Source organism: Macrotis lagotis, chromosome X (assembly GCF_037893015.1).
Source record: "Macrotis lagotis isolate mMagLag1 chromosome X, bilby.v1.9.chrom.fasta, whole genome shotgun sequence".
In the NCBI taxonomy this organism is placed as follows: domain Eukaryota; kingdom Metazoa; phylum Chordata; class Mammalia; order Peramelemorphia; family Peramelidae; genus Macrotis; species Macrotis lagotis.
In genome coordinates, this window is record NC_133666.1 from 232,717,811 (window position 1) to 232,745,637 (window position 27,827).

General features: G+C 32.6%; 1 non-coding gene across 1 annotated transcript; it reads right to left on the reverse strand.

Moving 5' to 3' along the window:
- Window positions 1–18,207: 18,207 nt before the first annotated feature.
- LOC141503744 (U6 spliceosomal RNA) lies at window positions 18,208–18,315 on the reverse strand. The gene has a single exon (XR_012473066.1). It is a non-coding gene; the product is annotated as a U6 spliceosomal RNA (small nuclear RNA).
- Window positions 18,316–27,827: the final 9,512 nt, after the last annotated feature.

The window sequence follows — 27,827 nt, forward strand, 5'->3', positions numbered from 1 at the left end:
ATCTCTTCCAGTTAAATGTATTACTTATGTGAGTCCTACCTATCTATCTTTTCTAAATTCTCTGAAATTCTCCTTTTTCCCATTATGTACAAAGCATACTATTTATCGGAGATTATCCCTAATATTTCTCTCTTTGGTATTCCTTTGAAGGGGGAAAAACCTATATAATCATGATCTAATAACTCTATGTTTATTCCCTGATCATATATATATATATTACCTTAGGGTATTCTCATTCACAATGGTTGTTTGGTGCAATGTGATCCTCTATTTGTGGGAAATTATTTTTCTACTTTGTTTTGCTCTGATACTCAATTGAATCTTTTACTTTGAACTAATTATTCCATTAAAAATACAATGGTAGGAATTTACAAACTATGACTTTAAGATGATGCTGACTAAATAAATAGCAAAAAGCAGGGATAATTTTTGGAGAGTAAGGGGATAATAATAATAGTTATATTTATATTCTTACATGTTCTTTCCTTCAATAGAATATAATAATCTTGAATTAAAGACTTGAAGATGAAATAGATGGATGAATGAAAGAAGGCACTAGGATAATCACTGGACACAAAAAGGAAAACAATACATCTGCCCACCTTCAAAGAGTTTATGCTTTAATCTACATTATAGCACATAGATTGGTGGATCCACAGAGGGACCTTTACATACAGAAAGTTACCAAGATGGTGAATAATGTCTTGGAGGAATAGATTGATAAACTCTAATCTGAGACAAAAAATTGATTTGATAATAATTATAGTGCCATAATTAGGGATGGTGGGAGCAGAAGATACATGTGGAATCAGGAAAAGATGATTTGAGAGTGGAAAGTGAAGTGAAGCATTGTGGTTGTGGCTTTCCTAAAATAGTAGTCTGAAAACTTCTCCCTTCTGAAAGGGTGGAAGTTTGTTTAGGGTTACAAGAAAATTGTCTAAGAAAAAATTCTAATGTAGAGCCTGAAATAAAAGAAAGACTTCTTTATTCATTTTTTAAGTTTTGCATTATCATCTTCAATATATTCACTACTGTATGCCTAATAAATCCTTTGAATTAAATTTTTATTCAACTAATATTTCAATTATTTGAAATAGATAGACATCACTTTCCAGGCTTAGACAAATGTTTCTTAGCAGGGTAAATAGGGGCAGCTAGGTGGTGCAGGGGATAGAGCACCAATACTAGAATCAAGAGGACCTGAGTTCAAATTTGACTTCAGAATTTTAATAATTACCTCGCTGTGTGACACTGAGCAAGTTAAGTCACTTTACTCCAATGCCTTGCAAAAGCCACCCCCCCCAAAAAAAAACCAGGGTAAATATACACTTGAATTATTTTCTGACTAACCAGAAGAAAAGTCTGAGTATACTGGAGGAAATTATATGGAAAATCAGTGAGAATTGGGGGGGGGGTCCCATGTTAGCATGGGGGAAAAAAATCAGACAGGATCTTTTCAAGGCAGTTTTTTTTTTCTCTTTCACTTTCAGCTTCTTCACTTATGACACTATGGGTAGGGCCATTACTTAACATCTTCTTTGGAGTTATATATTCCACATCTATGTTACTTCACTCCCTTTCACCAATGTATGATTACCAGTGCCACTAATCTCTAGATTCATCACTTCTATTATTTCCTCAAATTGCCCTTTTTCTGAACTATGTGCTTAGGTTTTATTCCCACTGGCTCTATTCCTTGTTCCTGCTGGCTAATAGGTAAAATGGAGGACAGGTCACATTGCCTTTTAGAGTTGTTTGGTTTTAACAAACATGTAGCTAGCATTTATAAGACAACATCTTACCTGCTGTTTTGTACCATGCTGTATTGCTCCCCTACTGTTTTCACAGGTGGCATTCAGCCAGGACTATTCTGATGTACATCATCGTTACAGCATCATTCTCACAAGTGCTGAATGTGCAAAATGGTGCATGTCTACCTCATTAGAAATAACTGTTAAAATGTGTTTTTTTTTTTTTTGCAAAAAATCTTATATTACAAAGTAATTGGTGCCTGAGTTATTATTTAAGAACAAGAGCAACTTACAAATGTCTTGAAAAGGAATCACTGTAGATGACAAGCAGATTATAAAAAAACTTTTATTAATATCTTTTGTGAGAGTGGCTGGTTATATTTTTGTTTCATTTTCTTTTACTAAAGATTCCACTGAAAATTTGAAATATCTGCCAAGGCAAATATGATAGCATCCATTCTCCCTGGGAACAGGTTATACTATTATCACTAAAATGTATTATTTAAAATTATTAATGCTATGGCCTTGTACTTTTTACCCCTCTTTGAAATTACTTTTGTTTCCATGATCTTGAACTGACTTCATTTTAACCTCATGTCCTAGGATCCTACCCAAGCCTTTTCTAACTTCTTTGAAATTCTTCTTCTCCAATTATCCACAAAACCTAATTTTGGGGGAGATTATCTTTGACCTTTCTTTCTGGATTCTCATTGAAGGAGAAAAAAAACACATCTAATCTTGTGATTTTCTTCTTCAAAATGAGAAAAGTTCTGGAAAGGCCAAAATCTCTGTTGGCATCCTGCCTCCTCAGAAAAGCGATGGATAAAAATCTCCATATCCAATCTTGCACAAAATAAAGCACATATTTCCTTCCCACTGTGGTATCAAAACTTGCCATCTCTGAGCTCAGGAGTCGCTACTTCCGGAGTACAATCAATTATTGATTGTGTGAGATTTCATAAATAAAGCCAAATGTAGGAGAGTGATTAATGATTCATTTTGCTTCACCTTGAAGGAAGAGTACAATAATAACTCAGAGAAAACTGTTGGCTGCTTCCTCTTTTTTCTGGGTAAGTTTAATACAGGCATCTAAACCTCAAAGGAAGATTTCCATGTTGTTTGTGAGATCAACTGGTGAGGCAAAATAAAGAACTCATAAAATTCATAGGGGTTTATTCTAAAACAGGGGGCTCATGTCTTATGTTTCTGTTGAATTCATGCCCATCCCAATGGAAAGAGTGCTGAACATGGGATTAGGACATCTGTATTCTAAGACCTAATTCACTTGCTAACCATGTTCACAAGATATTGGAAAAATCATTTTATATCTCTAAGCATTAGTATTTTTATCTCTAAAACAGGAATTATAACATTACCCATTTTACAACAATATCATTATTTTTAAAGTGAAAATGTGAAATATGACTGTGATACACTATATAAATGCATGTATTTGTTGCAAATATAAAATAAATAAAAGATAAATAGGAAGGGGACCCCCCTTTTTAATAGAGAGATATTGCTAAATACATAAAAAATTGAAAGAGAAATTGTATTCAATATCCTTTCCTCTTATGAACATGATATTGTTATCTTAACCTTTCCTAGTGTCTGAATAGAGAAGGTTATGTCATAGAACCATGTATTCAAAGCAGGAATGAATCTTTGAGGTCAATATGTGCAACCTTTGTTTTTACTTTTAGGAAACGGAGCCACAGACACAGTGGTGATTGGTTTAGGATCATACAGCTAGTGTTTGAAACCAAGTGTTCCTGATTTCACGTCTAATGTACTATTCAATAAACCATGCTGTCTCTTTCTAAGGGTTCCTTCCTCACTCACCAGTTCCTCCCAACACATAAAATGATATAAAGGCCTCTAACAATAAATACATATTTTCTTCTCTACTCTGTCAAAAATTCCTATTCTTTTTGAACTGAAATTTCGATCATAGGTCAAAAATCAGTTGATGAGCAAGGTTTTGCCTTTAGGAGGGTACTATATAAATGTGTGTGTGTGTGTGTGTGTGTGTGTGTGTGTGTGTGTGTGTGTGTGTGTGTGTTGGAGAGATCAAGATTTCTTTGCTTTTCCTCCATTTTTCTCCAATTTTTTTAACCTTCAGTGCCCTTTTTATGCTATTTGTCTTTGAATGCTCTGTGCAGAAGATAGAGTTGGCAAAAATGTGCAACAGAATTGGGGTGGTATTAAAATAAATGATTGGAGTTAAAAAGAGTCATACTGACAATTAGAGGATGATCTTTGGATTTTTTCTTGAGTACAAACCTGTCCTATAAACAATGAGAACCATTTCATGAAGCAGTTGGATGTCTCTGACAGCAGCAACTTTATATTGAACAGAAAATAACACTTATAAGGAAGGACTATTTCCATTAAATTCAAGTACTTGACTTGAACTGCAAGAATTATTTAGTCCATAGTATATAAACTTGTACCTAATAACCAGCTCTACTGGATATGTGAGATGAACATCAATCCTATTGTTTATACTCCTTTGATTACTCTCAGGAGGAGTCACCATTAAGGTTTAGCAAACTGAATCATATATTTCCTAGGATTTCTAGTTTCTCAATGTTTCATAAGTTTTCTTCATCTGCTTGGTGCAGGAAAAGTTTGTTTTTTTATGTGGAGGGGATGGAAAGTGGGGGATGAGGTAAATGGGAAAAGAACGTGGTTATGAAGTAGTTGTTATTTATTGTTTATCATTATTATTGAAACTATGCTACAAGTAAAGCACTGTCTACACCTGAGCACTGTATGTTCCTAAGGAACATTGACTATACCATGCCAAGACCAGTGTATAAATAAACAGATGCATTTAAAAATAAGCTTTTAGTGGTGAAATTCACAAATAATCAACTGTAATTTTAGGAAACAGAAAATGTGGTTCAGGGAGGAAGAAACAGAGGACAGGCAAGTTGAACAATATCAGTGGGAAGAAGGTAAATGTTAGGAATAGAGAATGATTGAATGAAGGAAGCATGCCAGGGAAACTGAGTCTGAGGACTAGCTTGATGCTAGGCTGCGACAATTTAGTTGGAGACATGGACAAAAAGAACATCTTTGAGGTTGATATGACCTCAAATGAAGGTATTGGAAATGCTGAAGATATAAAATGTTTTGTCATCTTTGTCTTACAGCCCATTGGCATGGTAGAGATGAAGGTGCTCCCCTGAGTGAGGAGCATGATGGAGTTGGCAGAGAAATCCAGCCTTTGAAGTCCACCTTTGGGACTCTTCAATGCCAGTCAGCTTTGAGGAATCATCAAGCTCCGAGTGAGGACACTTCCAAATACTTTAGGATTCCAGTTTTTAGAGGAAGATAGAATAGGCTAACTCAATTAAAGTTGCTAAACAAAGTTATTATGGGAAGAAATGAGAGGAGTAATTAGACTCCAACATGTCCCTTATATCCATCTTGCTATTCTAGAGAATTCAGGAAGTTTCCCTTTGTGTGAGATTAAAGATTATCTCTCTTCCTTGGTTTGAATTATCTCACTCATGTGGGATTCTTCAATCTATATTTTCTGGTACATATTCTATTATTCTATGTATAATCTCTTGAATTTATGTTTTACCATGTTCTGAATAAATTGGATTCTTGCTATTTTTCTATGTGAGTTCACTATACAATTGGTACTTAAGGGAAAAGGGGAACTTGGGGTCCATTCCCCCCAATAATAATGACAATATGATAAGAAACTGGATCACAACCATATTCATTAGACTAATAATATTTTAGGGAGCAAATAGATATAATTTTTGCTCATTATCTTCTCTCTCTGACAAGAGCAGAGTGGCCTACTTCCCCAACTTCTTCCTTCCCCTTCAAGTAAAAATGAAAATCTCCTTTGGGAAAGGGTATGGGTTAAAGAGGATCTAAATTTCTATACTTCCTTTAAGTCATAACATGACAGGCTTCACATATATGGGATCCTCTCTACAAAAATAGGGCACATGCTCCTTTATATTACTATAATTGCTTCAAAATTTAATCTTATGTTGACTGTTTGTATCTGTCTGAACTGCCTTCCTATTAGGTAAATGCCTAATATGATACCTATACCAGAATCAAGTGAAAAAGAAACTATAAGTCCCTAAAGCATTTTTCCTAAGAAAAATAAACAATCCAGGTGATATATGCTCACAATATTCACCTCTAGCACTTAGAGAAAATAATATTATTGAAAATGTCAAAAAATAGCTGAAGTGTTATGTGAAAAACACTAATTATTAGAGTTAGAGGTTTAGGGTCATTTTGGTTTGAATTGGGGGCCATTCAGGTATTTTATTTGTGTTTGTTGCTTATATATAAATATTTCTTCATAACATTTTGCTGGCTGTTCTGAATTTTCTTTCAAGGGCCACCACTCTTATAGCAGTGAGAAATAGGTATTATGCACTAGCATTTATTTTTATATTGTCAATTAACTTTGCCCTTTCAGCAGAAATGTGACAAAAAAGCCCTGACATGTTTATGTCATTTTTCTTAATGTAATGGTACTTAAAAAAAAACAGCAAAAAATCTTTGTAAGTAAAGATCCAACAATTTTCATCAACACAATGACATCTACAATACTAAATTCCAGGATTCATATATTCTTGGAGGAAGCAGGTGAGAACACCTGCCCCTCCCCACCCAACTTCCTCCAGAAGAGTCACATTAGTGAACTATAGAATTGAATTATTAGTGAAGGGTTTATTCTCATTCTGACTCTCTCTGTCTCTGTCTCTGTCTCTCCTTGAATATAAGGGATTCTCCTTCTGGACTTTACAGATATTAGGAGAATATAAATGATTTTGTTGTCCACATAAAAATGACCTTAGTATTGTGATGCTTTGTCCAACACAGCTCATGCTCTTTTCTTATATTTCCATCTCAGGTTATTCATACCTTCTGTAATTTCTCCATAATAAAGTTAATAAATAACCTCTTGTTCTCCTGACAGAGTGGTGGATGGATACAAGTGCAGACATATAATTTTAGATTTGACACTATTTGTATTCCTTTTGCTTGAACATAGTTATTTGCTACAAATCTTGCCCCTCCCTCAGAAGAATGAAAGGAAAGGAATCAGGACAATTATATTAATAATAGACGATAATGAAACTATTTTATGACCAGAAGAGAACAGATAAAACTTCAGAAGGAAGTATGGTAAACAGAAGAACTTTTTCATTTTTTAATTGAAATTTTATTTTACTTTTCCAATTGCATGTTATGGTAGTTTTTCAACATTAATCCATTTGGAAATTTAAAAGTTGCATATTTTTCTACTACCCTCTCCTTTCTTTCCTCCCTACGGTGGCAAACAATCTGGTAAAAGTTGTACCTACATTTGTGTTTAACATATTAACATATTAGTCACTTTTATAAGGAATTAGAGTTAAGGGGAAAGAAAACCATGAGATAGGAAGGAAAAAACATATAATAAATTTTAAATACTAAATATTCTATGCATTTAGATTTCATGTTTTTTTTCTCTGAATGTGGATGGCATGGTCATATCATGTCTCTCAGGGTTGTTCTTGATTTGTGAACTGAATGGAGCTGCATCCATTATAGTTAATCATCTCACAATGTTGTTGTAAATGTAAACAATGTTCTCTTGGTTCTGCACACTTCCCTCAACATCAATTCAAGTAACTTTTTCACATGCTTCTTTAAAGTTCAAACACTCATAGTTTCTTGTAGAACAATAGTACTCCATAACCTTTATATACCAAAACTTGTTAAACTATTCTCCAATTGATGAATATCTCATCAATTTCCAAATATTTGCCACTTCAAAGAGAGCTATTTTGAATATGTTTGTACATGTGGAACTTTTCCATTTTTTTACAATTTCTTTTGGATATAGGGACTGTATTGGTTTTGCTGGGTCAAAGGGTCTGATCAGTTTTATTACTCTTTGGGTAGGTGTTCCAGTTTGTTCTCCAAAATAGCTGTATCAGTTCACAGCTCCATCAATAGTGCATTAATGTTCCAATTTTACCACAACCTCTCCAACATTGATCATTTCCTTTTCTTTGTAATCTTAGCCAACTTGATAATATGAGGAGGCAATTCACAGTTATTTAAATTTGCATTTCTCTAATTAAGAATATTTTGGAACATTTTTATTATGATTAGATATAATTTTAACTTCATTTGAAAACTGTCTAATCACATAATTTGTCCATTTATCAATTGGTGAATGACTTGTAATCTTATAAATTTGATTTTTTATATATCTATTTGATATATATATATATGTTATAAAATATATAGTACTCTATATATTTTTAGAAATGAGTCAATTGTCAGAAACACTAGCTGTAAAAATTGTTTCCCGGCTTTCTATTTTCCTTCTAATCTTAGCTGTATTGGTCTTATTAGTGCAAAACCCTTTTAATCTAATAAAGTCAAAATCATCCATTTTGCAATATATAATGTTCTCTATTTCTTGCTTGATCATATATTTCTCCCCTTTCCATTGATCTGGCAGTATATATCTTAATCTCTTAGTTGGTTTAAATTATGTCTAAATTTTGGAATGGGGTAGGTTTATGCCAAGTTTTCACCATACTATTGTACAGTTTTCCCAGGCGATTTTTGTCAAACAATGAGTTCTTATCCCATTAGCTAATGGCATTGGCTTTGTCAAAAAGTTGATTATAATAGTCATTCAACTGTTTCTTTTGTATCTGCTCTCATCCACTGGTCCATACTTCAGTTCTTAACCAATACCATGACTTTATATATAAATACAGCTGATACAGCTAGATCACCTTCCTTTGCATTTTACCCTCAATTTCCTTGATATTCTTGTACTTTTATTGCTCCAGATAAATTTTGTTTCTATTTTTCTAAATCTGTAAATAACTTTTTGGTAGTTTAATTGGTATGGAACAGAATAAGTAATTTAATTTGGGTAGAATTGTCATTTTTATTACATTAGCTTAGTCTTACCATGAGCAAATGATTTTTCCAATTGTTTAGACCTGACTTTATTTATGTGAAAAGTAATTTGTAATTGTACTCATATAGTTTCTTGGTTTATCTTAGGAGGTAGATCACCAATTATTCCCCTTGGTCTTTATTATTCATATATAGAAAATGCTTGTGATTTATGTGGTTAATGTTATATCATTCTACTTTACTGAAATTGTTAATTGTTTCCAGTGATTTTTGTGTTGATTTTTTTAGAATACTCTAAGTATATCATCATATCATCTGCAATGAGTGAAAGTTTTGCTTTCTCATTGCCAATTCTAATTCCTTCAATTTCTTTTTCTTCTCTTATTGCTAAAGCTGACATTTCTTATACTAAATTCAATAGCAAGGGTGATAATGGGCATCCTTGTTTCACTCCTGGTCTTTTGGAAAATTTCCTAATTTATCCCCAGTATATATAATACTTGTTGATGGATTTAGATTTATACTGCTTATTATTTTTAATAAAAAATTCATTTATTCCTATTCTAGTGTTTTTAAAAGGAATGTTGCATTTTGTTGAAGGTGTTTTCAGGATCAATTGAGATAATCATATGAATTCAGTTGCATTCGTTATTGACAGTTTCAATTATGCTGATTATTTTCATAATATTAACCATCCCTACCTATAGGGTAAAAATTCTAACTGATCATGGTGTTTTTTTCCTGATAAGAAATTGTTGTAATGTCCTGTGGTTTGCCATCCTCCTTGCTTATCTGCTATTAAACCAACTTACTGAGCCCAGACTAGAACTGTCTTGTGGCTAGGAGCCTCCCTTTAACTTTATCTCTCTCTCACTTCAATTGGCTGATATTTTTTCTTTTCCCTGAAGAGACAGACCTCCAGAGTATCTTGAGTTGAGAACTAGTTTCAATCTTTTTTTATTGGAATCTGTAGCTTCAAAGTCTGTGTAGAGGATCCATTTAAAGTTGTATGGGCAAGTGCTTCAGAAGCTTGCTAGCTTCACATGCCATCTTGGCTCTAACCCTGGAATTCCATCAGTAGGAGAGTTTTGGAAATTATATTTAACATTTATTTATATTTCCTTTTTAAAAAAAAACTGTTATGAAATATAGATTAATGATTTCATCTTTGTTGATGAACAGAAGTAATCTTTTTTGGTGTTTAGTTCAGATTTTTTTTGTTAAATTGAGTGCCGCTGTGGCTATCTGGCAACTTTCCTATTGCCTTTCACTTTTATATGACAAACTCACTTTCTTTTTTTTTTGAAATTTTCTTTTTATTGTTTAAATCATGTTATCCTTTACAATTCTAAAGCATTTTCATGCACTATTAAACCTTCTTTCACCTTCTATATATCTAAACTATCTATCTTTGTATGTAATATATGTATATATGTATATATGTATATTATGTACATCGAATTTGAATTGTATTCATGAGCAGGCTGCTCCATGATTTGCAGTCATATGGCATCACTGGGTTATGACTGGTGCAAGCTATGCAAGAATGATTTTTCTAGGAGAGGGAAGAATTGTGACTAGAGGAGTCTTTACTTTTACTGACAAGTCCAGGAATAAAGAGCATCACCAAGAGTTTGAGAGACTCAGCTTACAAGCGAGATGCTCTAAGAAGCACTTGGAGGGCAGGATCAGAAGTTTATGCCAATGCCCAAGCAGAGATCAGAAAGAAATCAGGAGGCTTCCCCAATGCCTACTGAGTTCTCTAACTTAATTAGGTTTGTTTTGGGTCAGAGGGAATAATTGAAAGATGAAATTGATCAGAATATCCAGACCATATTATCTTCTTTGTTGAGCAATAAAAAATTTGTAAATGAGTGTTTTGTGAACAAATAAGCCATCATACTCAGAGATGAAATAAACTGGGTATTCAAAGAGCTTGCGTATCATAATGAAGTTTAATGAAATATATTTGCAGCTAAGAGTAGTGTCAGGATGTCTAAAGATGGAATTAGGATGGTGGAGTTCCTTAAGGTTCGGTATTGAATTGAATACCCAGTTGCTATCTGGGTTGCCTAAAGACCAGTATTAGAGGAGACAAGTACTTGGCAGGTCTCAGATGGATAGCATGTTGAAAGGATTTAGTACTTTTCTCTTTATTTGAAAATGATCTTATCCTTGAAGTTTATCAGTGATATAACAGTTTTCTAGTTCCTAGGGATTATAGGGTAATGATTGGCTAATGTGAGGGTGGACATGAGAATGCTCATCATTTATTATGATTGCTCAGGATGAAGAAGGTTGTTACCTCTAGGATGGATGCAGAATACTGTAAAAAATTACTTCATTTGGGTTAGAATTCACAGAAGTGTTTTTTGGAAGCAAAAAAATCTAAACAGTTTAGCAGTGTAACTTCTATCAGAGTAAATTGCATATATAAACAAGAAGATAAAATCATTACTATAAGGACTTAACAAAGTGTTCTAATAAGTAAATTTAATCTATAAGTAGCTTTGACAATGATCTAAGGAAATGGTCTTCAGACTAGTTTCTCTGTTAAAAAAATAGACACATTGTCTTAAGGAGTCATAACTTTCTTTTGAGATTTTATTTATCCTTAGATAGTCTGAATGATGAATCTGAGAGTTCTAGATCAGAAAAATCAAATTATATTCCAAAAAATTAAAAAATTACATTAAAAAACAAATAAAAATTAAATATAGATATATTAATTGTTCATTGATATATCTATATATTTATATGAATCCATGTTTGCATGTACATTTTCTTGAGCAAGTAATATAAATTCAGTTGTGATTCTAAAGTAAGACTGCATTTGAAATTATAAATAAACCATCTAGACAATCAACTAGTATTTATGACATAAATGATATCTACCAGGCAGAGTTAAGCTTTGAGAATGCCAGGACAGAAAAAGAGCAATTCCTACACCCAAAGAAATTACATTCTAATGGGTATGGCGATATATGCACACATTCTCCTATCCCCACATGCATATGTGCAAAATATAGATAGGTAATAATTTGCATTGTTAAACATCTAATATTTATTATTATATACTTATATAAACATGAAAGTATTTTTTAGGAACTACAATAAATTTAATTTACATTTTGTATTGCAACATATGCATTATATATGTAAATAATAATAAATAATAATAATAATAATAATAATAATAATAATGTTTGTCCTTCATTTTTGAAGAAGACCACTATATCAGGGAGGTGATTCCATGACAAGCACATGAATTGCATTTGAATGAGGTAGGGTTGTGCTAATTCACCAGCCTCACTTTCTCCTCCAGAGCCATCTCAATCCAGAGGCCATATATGGATCAGGGAGACTGGAGACGGTCATGGATGTGGGGCAGTCTGGGCTAAGTGACTCGTCCAAGGTCACAGAGCTAGTAAGTGGCAAGTGGCTAAAGTTGAATTTGAACACCCATCCTCCTGAATTCAAGGCCAGTACTCTCTCCACTGAGCCATCTAGCTACCCTTGGTTTAGTATACACACATGCAGTTATGGGAATCAAGTATATGAAGGGACATGGAATATAATTTGTGAGAACTATCAATAAGGCTAGTTTGGCCGATCTATAGAATGAATGATGGAGATGCTAGAATTCTTGATTTGAAGAGTTTTAAATGGGGGGGAAGTTTCTTTTTGATCCTAAGGGTAATTGTGAGTCACTGGAGTTTATTTAATTGGGGTCTGGAGAAAACGGACCTCTGTTTGGAATATTGAGAGAGTTAATTTTATGCAGGATGGATTAGACTTGGGGGGGGGGGAGAGGTTTGACACAGAGAGATCAGTTGAGAAGCAGTGGAGAACTCCAGATAAGATTTGGAAAAGGCTTGAAATACAATGGTGAATGGGTTTTTGAGTAGAAAGAAGGGTGAGTTGTGAGAGGCATTATGAAGGATGGGGAAAAACACAATTTTTCAACTGGAAGGTGGTAAGTGAGAATGAGGAGATGATGATATTGAATGTTTACATCTGAACAACAGAAGAAAAATGTTCTCAACAGAAGTAGGGAAATTCAAAAGAAGGATAGATTTTTAGGAGAAAGATAGTGAGTTCTGTTTGAATGTTGAACTGAAGATGTCATTTGAATATTTAGTGTGAAAGGTTTAATAGGCAATCAGAGATGTTGAAAGGAAGTTGAGGAAAGGAAAAAAACTGGAATGTTTGATCTTAGTGCTAAATGATAGAAGAAATAATTAATAGTGGGGCAGATGAGAGAACACATAGAAAGAACAGAGAAGAGGACACAGAAGTTGTATTCTTTTAAGCATACTCACAACTATAAAGAATATTCTGGATAATTATCTAGCAAAAGAGAATGAGGAGTGGTACAGTGGACAGGAAGAGAACCTAGAGCAGAGAAAGTATCTTTAGGAATGATGATGTTTGCCCTTTGCTCTTGAAGACCATAATATCAGAGAAGTGATGCCATTAAAACCATGTGACCTGTATTTGAGTGATGGGGGTATTGTGATAATTCAACTTTCTTCTCAAGAACCATCTGGGTTCTGTGGTCAGATATGCATCAGGACACCTGGAGATGGACCTGGATGTTAGGCAATCAGGGTTAAGTGATTTGCCCAAGTAAGTATTAGAGATCAGATTTGAACTCAGGTGATCCTGACTCCAGGGCCAGTGTTCTATCTACTGAAATACCTAGCTGCCCAGAAGAATACATTAAATCAAATATCAAATGCTCCCAAAAGATCAAAGATGTTGACAACTAGGAAAGTAGCTTGATATTTATCAATTAAAAGATCGATAACTTAAAAAAAGATTATTTTCATTTAAGGGTTGAAATTATAAACCAAATTGTTGAATGTTTAGAAGTGTGCGAGAAGAGAGACTCTAAGTAGCAAACATATTTGTATATATATATATATCATGAAAAAGGGCACAGTACCTTAAAAGTAGCTAGCCTTTGGTGCACTGTGGAAATCATGCTTTAGTTGAACATACATATAGCAAATCACCAAAGAGTAATCCTTTGAGTTATTTAAGTCAGATTGTAAAACAATTGAGAATGGAATGGCAATATTTGCTAGAATCATTTGCTAACAAAAACATTGTGGATATTTGCCTGGTTTTGCTGAAAACTACTGCCCTGGGGTGAATATTTTCTTTACTACTTTTTAAGTTCTTTTTCAAAACTTAATTCATTTATTATCCCAACTCCATAAAGATCATTTTCAACATTCCTTTTTCCCTAAGGATTTGAGTGCCAAATTTTTCACTTGCCTCTTTCCCTCCCCTTCTCCCCTTCACAGTGAGCAATCTGATGTTAGTTATACCTATATAGCTATGTTATATATGTTTCCATATTAGTAAGTTTGTGAAAAATGAGTCAGAACAAAAAGGAACAAAAAATCATGACAGAAAAATAACTCACAGAATTTAAAACAAACTTTTAAAATGGAAAATAGTATGCTCTGGCCTACATATAGACTTCATAATTCTTTGAATGATATTTTCTATCTGAAGTCCCTTAGAATTGTCTTTGATTATTGTACTTCTGAGGAGATCTAAGTTTATTATACTTGATCATCATGCAATTTTCCATTTAATGTGTACAGTATACTCTGATTCTGCTCCCTTCACTCAGCATCTGTTCATAAAAATCTTTCCAGGCTTTTCTGAAGTCCTGCCTTTCATGATTTCTTATGGAACAATAGTACTCCATCACATTCATAAACCAAAATTTGTTCAACCATTTCCTAGTTAATGGGCATCCTTTCAATTTTTCAATACTTTACCACTAGAAAAAAAACTTCTATACTTTTTTGGTACATTTCAATTATATTTTTGTGATATAGTCCTAGTAATGGTATTGCTGGATCAGTGTTGCCCTTTGGACATAGTTACAGATTTCTCTCCAGAAAGATTGGATTAATTCACAATTCTACCATCAGTGCATTAGTGTTCCAATTTTCCCCACATCCTGTCCAACATTAAACATTTTACTTTTTTTTGTGATATTGGCCAATCTGATTGTTGTGGAATGATATCTCAGAGATGTTTTAATTTGTATTTCTCTAATCAAAAATGATTTAGAGCATTTTTTCATGTGACTATAGATAGCATTAATTTTTTTTTTCTAAAAACTACCAGTTAGGGCCAGCTAGGTGGCACAGTAGATAGAGCATCAGCCCTGGAGTGAGGAGGACCTGAACTCAAATTTGGCTTAGGATTTTAATAATTATCTAGTTGTATGACTTTGGGCAAGTCAATTAAACCCATTACCTTAAAAAAGCAATTAATAAATTACATAAAAATAAAAAATGCCTCTTCATATTCTTTGACCTTTTATCAATTGGGAAATGGCTTTTATTCCTATAAATCAGCTCTTTCTATATTTTAGAAATGAATTCTTTACAGAAATACATGTTTCACAACTTTCCATTTGCCTGAATTCCATCTAATCTTTAATGAGTTGTTTTTATTTGTGCATTTTTTTACATTTGATGTAATCAAAATTATTCATTTTGCATGCTATAATGTTCTCTATCTCCTGTTTGGTCATGAACTCTTTCCCTTTCCATAGACCTGACAGGTATACTATTCCTTGTTCTTTTGATTGGCTTTCAGTGTCATTCTTTGTGTCTAAATCTTGTATTCAATTTGATATTATCTTGGTATAAAGAGTGAGATATTGATCTATGACTAGTTTTTGCCATACACTTTCAGTTTTCCCAGCAGTTCTGGTCAAATAGGGAGTTCTTATACTTTGGGTTTATCAAACTGTAGATTACTATAGTCATTTACTACTGTTTCTTTTATACCTAATCTATTCCACTGATCCACCACTCTATCCCTTTTGATGACTGATACTTTATAATATTCTTTTAGATCTGGCCATTGAGGGCACTTTCTTTTGCATTTTTCCGTTAATTCCATTGATATTCTTTAAAATTTTTATTTTTATTTTTTCATTCATATGCACAAGTATATTTTTAAGTTATGAAATTTCTTTCCACCCTCCCTTCTCACTCCCCTCCCTTCAGTGACAGTCAGGTTAACATTGTACATACATATTTTTCTGATAAACATGTTTACAGATTAGTCATTTTCAGTACAAGGAATTGGGCTTAAGGGAAAGAGATATGAAAGATAATTTTTGTAATGTGTTCATCAGTTCCTGAAGGATTTTTTTTTTTTGTTTAGTTATGTTTTTCTTCTTCTGGATGGGGATAGCAATGTCCTTATGATTGTCCTAGCTCTCTGAACTGCTGAGATGAGCTGCTGCCATGGAAGTTGATCATCTCACAATGTTGTTGTTAATGTGTACATTGTTTTCTTGGTCCTGCTCCCTTCGCTCAGCATCATTCCCTTGATATTCTTGACTTTTTGTTCCTCTAGTTGAATTTTGTTATTATTTTTTCTAATTCTTTAAAATAATTTTTGGATATTTGATTGGTGTTGCACTGAATAAATAATTTAATTTAGCTAAAGTTGTCATTTTTTATTATATTATTTTGGCCACCCCATGAGTAATTAGCATTTTACCAATTATTTAGATTTTATTCTATTTCTGTGAGTAGTGTTTTGTAATTATTTTTATATAGTTTCTATAGTTTCTGGATTTGTCTTGGAATGTAAATTCCCAAATATTTTATGTTGTTTACCATCATATCTGCCAAGTGTGAAAGTTTTGGTTTTTCATTTTGTATCTTAATTCCTTCAATTTATTTTTCATCTCTTGTTGCTAAAACTAACATTTCTAATTCAGTTTTGAATAAAAATGGTGATAAAAGACATCCTTGACTCATTCCTGAACTTATTCCTTTCATCTCAAGTGTTTTTAAAAGAATGAGTGCTGTATTTTGTCACAAGATTTTTTCAATCCAGAAGAAATCATAAAAAATGGAAAAAGTTCCACATGTTCCAAAATATTCAAAGCAGCTCTTTTTGTACTGGCAAAGAATTGGAAATTGAGGGGGTACCCATCAATTGGGGAATGGTTAAAATTAGGGTTCATGAATATTATGGAATACTACAGTTGTATAGAAAACCATAAATGCTTGGACTCTAGAGAAGCATGGAATGGATTACATGCTGAACAAAGGAAGCATAACCAGCATTCTACACATTAACATTATGAGCTGATTAGTCTTGATGGATGCAGCTCCTCTCAGCAGTTCAGAGAGCCAGAACAACCCTATTAGATCAGTTGTGCACAATGCTATCACTATCCAGAAGAAGAAAGCAAAAAGAAAAAGAAAAAAGATCCTTTAGAATCTGATGGATCATTCACTTTTTAAAAAAATTATCTTATGTACTTCTTTCCCTTAATCCCAATTCCACATAGTGAAAATGACTAATTTGTAAACATGTTTAACATAAATGTGCATGTACAATATTAATCTGACTGTTTGTCACTGAGGGGAGAGGCATGGGAAGAAAGGGTGGAAAGAAATTTTGTAACTTAAAAATATACCTAGGCACATGGATGAATGTTGAAAAACTTTTTCACATATATATGGAAAAATATCAATAAAATGGATTTTTCAGCATCTATTGGGATAATTATATGCTTTCTCTTAATTTTGTTATTGATATGGCTAATTATGTTGACAGTTTTCCTAATATGAACCAACCCTGTATTTCTGGTACAAAGCCTACGTGATCATAGTGTATTATTCAAATATAGTTTGAATATTTATCTAAAATTTTTGATCCAATTTCTTTGGAGAAATTAATCTATAATTCCCTTTCTCTATTTTGAGTCTTCTTGGATCTGGAATCAGCATTGTATTGGTGTTATAGAAGGAATTTGAAAGAACTGCTTCACCAATTTTTTTTCCAAGTAGTTTATATAGAATTGCAATTAATTGTTCCTTAAATATTTGTTAGAATTCACTAGTAAATACATTTGATCCTTGAGAATTTTTCTTAGAGAGTTCATTTATGGTTTGTTCATTTATGTTTGGGCAAAGTTATAAAGTTCTAATTTCCTCTTCTGTTGATCTCAACAATTCTGTAAATATTTATATATATAATTATTTTTCCTTATAATTTTATTTTTCCAGTTACATGCAGATGCAATTTTCATCATATATCCATTTGCAAGTTTAATTTCCACATTTTTCTGCCAGCATCCTTTCCCTGTCCCCTCCACATGACAGCAAACAATCTGGCAAAAGTTGTACCTATACAATACAATTCAGCTTATATCCATATTGGTCCATATTATAAAAGCATAATTAGAATTAAAGGCAAAATATATGAGAGAGAAAGAAAAAAATTATAGTGGACATACTGTATTTTGCTCTGTAGTTAGAATCCATCCTTTTTTTGCTAGTATTTGTATAGTATTTTCCATAACAGGTTTTTAAGGATTGTCTTTGATCACTGAACTTCTTTCTTTCTTCCTTTACTTATTATTTTATTTATTCTGAGTTGTGCAATTTTCCCCCTAATCCTCCCCCCCCCCACACTCAGAAGGCAGTTTGTTAATCTTCACAATGTTTCCATGATATATACATTGATCTAAGTTGAAAGTGAGGAGAGAGAAATCATATTCTTTGCATGTTATCCTTATGCAGGGCCCATGCTAATCTGTGTATTATTCCAATTTTAGTATATGTGCTGCCAAAATGAGCACAAGAGAAATCTTATTTTTAAGAAAGAAAAATAAAGTATGAGATAGCAGAATTGCATAGTAAGATAATAATTTTTCCCCATAAATTAAAGGTAATAGTCTTTGGTCTTTTTTCAAACCCCACTATTCTTTCTCTGGATATAGATGGTACTCTCCATCACAGATACCCCCAAATTTTCCCTGATTGTTGCACTGATGTAATGATCAAGTCCATCAAGGTTGGTCATCATCCTCTGTTGCTGTTAGGGTGTGCAATGTTTTTCTGGTTCTGCTCATCTCACTCAGCATCAGTTCATGCAAATCCTTCCAGGCTTCCTTGAATTCCCAACCCTCTGGTTTCTAATAGAACAATAGGATCACTAAAGTTCTGAGAGGCGCCACATCATAGGTAATCATCTGATAAGGTTGTTGTTAATGTGCACAGTGTTCTCCTGCTTTTACTCCCTCTACTCATCATCAGTTCATGTGATTCTTTCCATGCTTCTCTAAAGTCTGGCTACTCATGATTTCTTATAGAACAATTATATTTATTCATATTCATATACTGTAACTTTTCAGCTATTTGCCAGTTGATTGATGTTCCCATCAATTTTCAATTCTTTTCTGTTACAAAAAAGTTGCTAAAATACATTTGATAATGTGGAAATTTTCCCATTTTTATAATCTCATTGAAATAATGATTTGGAAATGGTATTGTTAGATCCAAAGTTATTCATAGTTTTATTGCCTTTGGGCATTGTTTTAAAGTGCTCTCTTGACTGGTTGAATAGTTCACAACTCCACTAAGAGTGCATTAGTGTTCCAGTTTTTCCACATCCTCTCCAACAATGATCATTTCCTTTTCATGTCATCTTAGCCAGTCTGATAATTGTAAGATAGAACTTCAGAGTTGGCAATTTAATTTGTGTTTCTCTAATCAAGGATGATTTGGAGCATTTTTTTCTTAGGTCTATTATTTCTTCATTTGAATATTGTCTGCTCATATTCTTTGACAATTTATCAATTGGAGAATGACTTATAATATAAATTTGATTCAGTTCTCTATATACTATAGAAATAGCCTCTTTATCAGAAAAATTAGCTGTGAAAATTGCTTCTCAGTTTTTTTCATTCCTTCTAATCTTTTCTGTATTAGTTTTGAGCAAAAACTTTTTTATTGTAGTTGAAGTCATTCATTTTGCAATTTATAATATTACTTATCTCTTCTTTGGTTATAAATTCCTCTTTTCCATAGATTTGATAGATAATTTCTTTTTCTCTTAATTTGTCTTTGCTATCACCTTTTTTATCTAAATCCTGTACACATTTTGACCTTGTTTAGGTATAGGGTGGCAATTTACATTGTCACAAATATTCCTGTATTTCATTTGGATGGTCAAATTTAAGGCATAGAATTGAAAAAAATAGCTTTGAATTATTATTTTAATTTCTTTCTCATTGAAGCTGAATTCACCTTTAGAATTTTTGATACTGGGAATATGATTTTCTTCTTTATTTTTAATCAGATTATTATTAGAAATTTTTTTATTCTATTTTTTCATAAAACCAATGATTACTTTTATTTATATGTTCAATAGTTTTCTTACTTTTCCTTTTATTAATTTTTCTGTTGATTTTCAGAATTTCTAATTTGATATTTAATTAGGAATATTTAAACTCTTCTTTTTCCAGCTTTTTTAGTTGCATGCCCAGTTCACTAATCTCCCCTTTCTCTATTTTATTCATATAAATTTTAGAGATATATAATTTCCCCTAAAAACTACTTTGACTGTATCCCACAATTTTTTATATGTAGTCTCACTATTGGGTGACTCCACTCATTCTTTAAATTTAGACTATTTAATTGCCAGTTTTTTGAGTCCTGGAATTCAATGTGATATAAATGTTTGTCTATTCCTTTAAATCTATTTGACATCCAAAGTAAGTAAAGTATTATGTGTTTGCAATGAAAAAAGAGGATAAATCAATAGTATTGTAAATGTACTATATATTTGGGACTCAACAACTCTATATTGCACTTTACGCTAGCTCTTGTTAAAAATGAAGTAAGTTTCTACAGTGTCAATTCCTGGTAATTGGTTCTGAAATTCATACATATTAAAGTATAAATGATATATAGTGGACAAGTCTTTCATTGGATCCGAAGTGTTATTTACTTTCACTTCCACTCTGGGGTCCCATATTGTCTAGTCTCATAATCCCTTTCTAAGATTCTCTTTCTTTTTCTTTTTCCATTTCCTTACTTATTCCTTTGTCTCTGTTTTTTTTTAAGTTTTTATCTGATCAAAGATCTTGTCAATTGCCAATTAATTTTTATCTTATTGTTCTTTGGACCTTTATTACATATGATTTTTATTGCCTTATGATTTGAAAAGGAAGTATTTAATATTTCTGCCTTTCTGCATTTGATTATGAGATTTTATGTCCTAATACAAAGTCCTCTGTCCACTGAGTCACTAGGTGCCTCAAGTAATTTATGCCAGTTGAAATTGACTTTGACAAATGCCATACCTCACCTTGGTAATCCAATCCTTTTTTCTAGTCTTAACTGTCTTTATTACAAAAATCAATGGTCCACAGAATTTAAAGAGATTATTATAAACACTTCTTGAAGAACTTCCATAGTTTTAAAATAGAAATACTCAGTTGACATTCTCCATAGGTCTCTTAGTATAATGATATTATTTTTGAATAATAAAGCATTAAAATCCTAACTCAAAATGATCTGTATTAAACAGTAGGATATCATCTAAAATGAACAGGATGAAACAGAGATTCTTTTTCCAATTAGACTATTGTAGTGACCTTGAGCAAGTCACTCACATTCTTTCTATATCTCCCTGTATCAAACAGAGCAAAAGGTTGTTATGGGAGAATGCATTTTGAAAAATTAGAAAACACAATACATGTATAAACAATAGTGACAATAGTCATTTTTGTAGCTTTGAAAGAAATTTTTTCTCTTAATTCATCCAACTATTAATAAGATCCTACTGTGTACAAGGGCCTATTCTACATGCTAAAACTTTACAAATAAGTGAAAATAAAAAGAAAGAACCTATGAATGAAAACTTTCTCATTTAGTGGCACTTCAAAATGTCTGTACTTGAAAGCCTAATGTACTCTTAAAATAGAAAATATTGACTTTTAAAAATCACAATTTTTGGCTTTGGTAAGGTTTACTCTTTTAAAGGCTATCTTTTTTTTCCCCAGCTCTTTTATGTCTAAGTTTTTATGTAAAGCATTTAGGGTTTTCATTAAAAATGTGACTGCCATTTGCAATACAAGTAGAAAGTGGCATTGAAATTGAAAACAGTAGGCATAGTGATTCATGAAAATGGTGTTTATCCCCACAATTTTTTTTCCTTGCCTGCAGTTACTGGATGAACATTCGAAATTAGCAAAACAACACATTCTCTTCCTGTAGTGAAGCTGAACAGTTTATTTATCAAAGCTTCTTTGGTTCTACCTTTGGACACTAAATGTAACCTACAGTCTTGGAAGGGAACTCACAATGTCCTCTATTACACACAGCAACACGTGTGACAAATGATCATAGAATCAACTTGAAGTATACCTCTGATGAAATATTGCTTCTACTTTTAGAGAACACTACTTTTAGATTAATCCAGAATCTGCTACTCAGCAGCTTCCACCAGACTTCTACTCTACTCCTGACCTCTAGGACTACTGGTCTCAGTCCTTTTTTCAAGTCCCAGTCCTTCTTGAAGTGAACTTTCCTTTATTCTTTAACTTTTTTCCTTTCCAGATTTCTCTCAGAGTATGAGAATCCAATGAAATTAAGAGTGCTTTGGTTCCATCAATTTACTTGCACAATAGGTAGTTTCTAAGTTTCCTGACTTTGCTATATGGATGTTTGCTTACCCTATTGAACAGAAATTTAAGCCTTTAGCAAAAATAATCAGTTTAAAAAGAATATATTTACTATAACCAGTTCCCATCCCAAAGGTTTCATATTAATCTCTCAATTTTGTGTTTCTATCTGGAGATTTCCTTCAGAAGTTAGTCTAACCTATGGAGTCAACATTAAATGGAAGGAAATAGCATTCAAGAAAATAAAAAATGTAGCAAAAAGAATAGGAAATTACAAGGTCATTAAGTCAAATTTCAGAAGCAACTGACCAGCACTGTTCCTTTCTTCTTTCCCTTCTAAAATAAATGAAATACTAGTTATCATGAAGGCAAATAAATATTCCCCTTTGAGTTTCTGAATTGGAGTAAAATAATAATAACAGTGACATAATAAATGATTATAGTTAACATCTCCATAATTCTTTAAAATTTGGAAAACAGTTTTGCATAATAGTAATCATTATCATCATCATACTACTATTTATATTGCATTTTAAGGTTTGCAAAACTTTACAAATATCATTTCATTTGACCCTCACATCAATCCTGGTCTTCTATCTTCAAAGATTATTATTTTTCCACTGTGCCACACTGTGTCAGAATGAATTGTTTCTTTCCTGGTTTTGTAAATGAACTAAATGAAGACATAGACATTTAAGAGATTTGACCTGAGATTTTGAAAACTTAATTTGAACTCTATTCATATTTTCTTTGGATTTTAGACATCATATGAGCTAACTCTTATGGCTAACTCAAATAGCACAAGGGCATTGACTTGTTCCCTACTGATTGTATGGTCTAGTAGAACTTGTAAAATTGAACTCAAATGGTTGCAAATGTCTCACTTTAAATCTAATGATCAGTAGAGGTAAGGCAATAGAGGTAAGAGAAAGGAGATTTTGGATAGCACAGATAAGGTTAGGCAATGAGGTTCTTCAGAGTGAAGAGAAGACTGGAGCTTTCTCTAAGGACTGAAAATTTAGAGAGAATATTTTTCTTCCTCTAGTGAATTAATTAATTGAGCCAGAGATAATTAAATATCAAAGATATAAGAACAGTCAAATTATCTCTGTCTTGCAAGAACCTTTGCTTGATGGCTTTCTTGGCATTAATTTTTATTTTGAAAATAATTTTGTTCATTATTCCATACTAGAAACATATATCTTTAAAATTCTTTTTTTATATAAGAATCTCACAGTCAAAGTTTTTAAAGGCAAAAATTTGAAACAAATACTAGCAATTTACATATAAATTGTAGGAACCCTGCCCTACAAATATCTTAAGTTCAAGGCTACATTCACAAACTGGGTGGATGAAGAGAGAAACTTTTAAATTTAGTACAACATCACCAGTATAAGGAATTCATTGTCTCAGCTATTAGTAAATCCTAGACCATGTAGAGACATCTGTGACAAAACTCAATCATTAACTGTCATCCAAATACAACCATTTAAGATAGGTAGAAATACAGTTTTTCCTAAATGAAATGAAAAGCTTGATTGTCAACTCAACAATTTAGGATAGAGGGAAATTAACATACAAAGAGGGAATGGACAAGGGTGCAAATATTGAATAGGAGGGAGGTCTTTATGAGGGTATTGAAGACAAGGCAAAAATTAGGATACTCACCCTCCTTGCTTCCAACCACTCTGGAATAACTATTCTCTCTTGAGTGAGCCAGAACATTTTGATATGATTGTTGCCAGTTATCTATGTTGGTTGTGCTAGTCACACCTGCCAAGGAGAAAGAAGGAAGGCCACATAACAAAACCCAAGGGGCAGCACCGGCCGACCAAGGAGCAGGGAATTCACACTGGCCAAGGCTCCAGGCAAAGACCAGGATCAGAGTGGGAATGATGCCTGCAGTATACCTGCAGTTCTTAGAGGGGATCGAGGTGGTGAAATGCATAGAGTACTTATCCAGCCTCAGACACTTGCCACTTACTAGTTGTGTGACCTTGGGCAAGTCACTTAATTCTGGTTACCCAACATTCAGGGCCAACTCCAGTTGTTGTGATTCATATCTGGCTCTAGAGGAGAAAGTGAAACAGGTGACTTAGCACAGTATCCCCCCACTCAGATCCAATCACATACATGTCTTGGCATCATCTCTCTGATGTTGTGGTCTTCTTCAAAAATGAAGGAGAAATATTATTATTATTATTATTATTATTAATGTTGTTATTTTATTGTTATTATTAGCTGTCCCATTTTTCCCATATCCTAGAATTTAGAGGGATGAAAATTTAAACTTCATATTCACCTTTCCTCTTGGAGGGGGTGGTAGTAGTGTTGTGGTATTAAGTGACTGTTGTAGAGAAGGTGCTTAATAAATGTGATTGATTGATTAAAAATATTCAGACATTATTTACTGTCCTGTGGGTCACAAGCAAAACTATATCTGCATATGAAACCCTACTCCTGGGTTAAGTCCAACCAGATCACAAAAAACCAACTGTGACGCGATGAAGGTAAAAATAAGTTATGTTGGGTAGGAAACCAGTGAGTTCTCATACACAGATAACATTTTTTAGCCTGGCTTTTCACTCCTCTCTTCTCAGAATTGGCCTACTGGTGTCTTTCAACATCTGGCTCCCAAATACTTCTGACTCTCAAATACTTAGATACCTAGTAACTATTTTCGGAATTGAATTTTGGGGGAAGAATATATCATTTAGGTCTAGGTTGTATTAGCTGCTATGACATAACCCATACACATATACTGTATATACCACACTCCAATGTAGTATGTACATTTATATGTACATATAATCTAAGAGTGGGATTCCATTTATTATTCCTCTCTTTAGGTAAGAAAATTTCTTTTCTTAATCAATCAAAAACTGAGTGTGAGTAGAAGCTTTATACTTTTTTAATTGATCCAAATCAATATTTTACAAAAATTGGGTCACACCTTGAGGAATTTGTATAAAAGGTAGACGTTATGTCAGAAGCATATGACTATTTTTAGTATGTAGAAGCATTGAGAAAAGAACAATGTCTTAAAGAACTGAAACAAGAAGATCTGGAATACACAGGACAACCAGCTCAAGATGAAAGAGAAGGTGTGATTATTACACAGAAAGGAGACATTGAGGAGGGTCATTTACCCTGAAGATATTTTTAATGGAAGACTTGGATTTATACTAACAGTGTACATACCTATACAAAGACCAAGGAGAGTCTTAAGAAAAGGTATTCTTTTCCCCCAGCCCCTCTCCTAGGCCCTGTTTTTTTGCAAACGTAATAAAATCTGTGGGCTTTTTCCATTACCTATTTTTTTCAAATAACCTGTATTTTACCTCTAACTCAAACACCCCCAGGAACTAACTAGAGAAATATGTAGACATATCAAATTAAAAAGTACTCTGATTAAATGTCAGAAATGTTTCTATCAAGATGTTCAAAGTGACTGTGATAAACTCACAATTTTTTTGTCTAAAATTCTTCAGAACTAAAGATGAGGGAAGAATGTTACCTTTGATTACCCCTAGCCTGAAACTATGCTAATTATTATATGTTTAAAATAGTTGCAAAAATTAGCTAATTTTATTATTTGGTAAAGATAATATAGTATATGTAATGATATACACATACATCCATATTTAATAAATTCAGAATATTTTTATGAATTCAATATTAATATAATTGGTAATATTTTTGTTTAATTTAAATGATTATTATGTTCATTACAATATTTTTCCTCCAATTTTAAAAGCATTGTGGGTACTTAATAAGTATTTAATAATGATCTTTTAATAAAGGGTACAAATACAAGTTTCAAAGCACAGTTTTGAAAAGAATCCAATTTTTGTTCACTATTTGTACCCTTGTGTTCACATACCTAACATTCTGGAAAGAGGTTTATTTTGACCTGTAATAACCTTAAATTTAAGACATCAACTCTGTGGAAAATTGAAACGCTCTGCTTCCAGCTTCTTGTGAAAATTGGTAGGCACTAAGATTTTCCCATAAAACAAACAGTTTGATAATAGCTAAGCCAGAGTAACATATAAAGCAAACAGACACCTTAGTGGCATTTTGTCTGAGTTTTGGCAGTTGTGCAAAATGATATTATTTGCAATTTAAAGAAAAGTGACGTCTTCCTGGAAGTGAATCTTTTTCAGAAAAATGCAATATCGTTTGTTTATATGAACCAAGGTTTTTTTATATTGCCAAGATTTGAGCTTCAACTGTTTTATATAAAAGGTCAAACAGTCTTCCAATATTCATTTATAGACAATAATTTCTATAGGTTTGTTATTTTTCTCTGGGTTTTGTTTAAAAGATCTTATTTTCCAAACTCCAAAATAAAAAGGTAACTTACTTTGATCAATCAACAATTTCTTAAGTACCTCTTTTATACCTGGCATTGTGTAATCTACTGGTAATTTAAAAGTGCAGGTTGGATAACTAGTTAAGGATGCCATACTTAGGTATATTTGTGAATATTTAGGCTGGCAAAAGACTAGATCATTGCCCCTTCTCATTTCCCCCCTTCCCCCAAATACCTAACAACCCAAAAGTTCTCTTAGAGAGGATCAAATTATGGAATATGTATATATATATATATATATATATATATATATATATATATATATATATATATATATGTGTGTGTGTGTGTGTGTGTGTGTGTGTGTGTGTGTGTGTGTGTGTGTATTTGGAAGCATTAAAGTGCTACATATATACATATGATTATTAATTTGTAAATACTCCAAAACTGAGTTAAGAAGTGAAAAATGCTAAACTCTACTAGTAAGGGTAATAGAAATGGGATTTAAAACCAGAAGACCTGATACCCCTTGTGTGATCAAAGGCAAGTCACATAACTTCATCATATCCTCATTTATCAAATGGGAGAGTTAGAGCAGATGACATCTAAGGGCCCCATAAAATGAAAATTATGATCCTAAGAAAAACTATGTGTGCATGCATACATATAAAATACCTATATAAACATCTGTGTATATATATGTATATATATATATATTTGCATATATAAATTTATTAGGTGCCTTCTTGTTCAAAAATGTTACTATAAAAAACTAGTATACTAATAGATATGTAAAAATAATTTTAAAATGGTGCTATTTAAATTTTGTTTCAGAAAGAAGAGTTGTTGTGAAATTGCTGTTATAGATATCATTAGAAAGAAATTAATGGTATAATCACACATTATGAACACAATGAAGTAGCTGAAAATCTTTTAGAATAGATTTTTCCTCCCAATTATTGCACCTTTTTTTTTTTTTAGTTTTTTGCAAGGCAATGGAATTAAGTGGCTTGCCCAAGGCCACACAGTTAGATAATTATTAAGTGTCTGAGACTGGATTTGAACTCAGATCCTCCTGACTCTAGGGCCAGTGCTCTATCCAATGTGCCACCTAGCTGCCCCATTATTTCACCCTTTTTAATGACTACTTATTTACTAAATCAGATCATGTTTTTTCCTTCCATAAATTGTACTCATAATAATTGCACATTTAGTAAGTACATTTAGGTTTTGTATTTTATTTTTAATTGTTGTTGTTAGACTTTTATTTTGAATAGCTTAGAGGTCCCTAGTTATTTGTTCTACTAAATGTCTTGAGAAGCTGTAAAGATTCTCTCTTTATTGGCCTTCTTACTTTCCTTTCCTT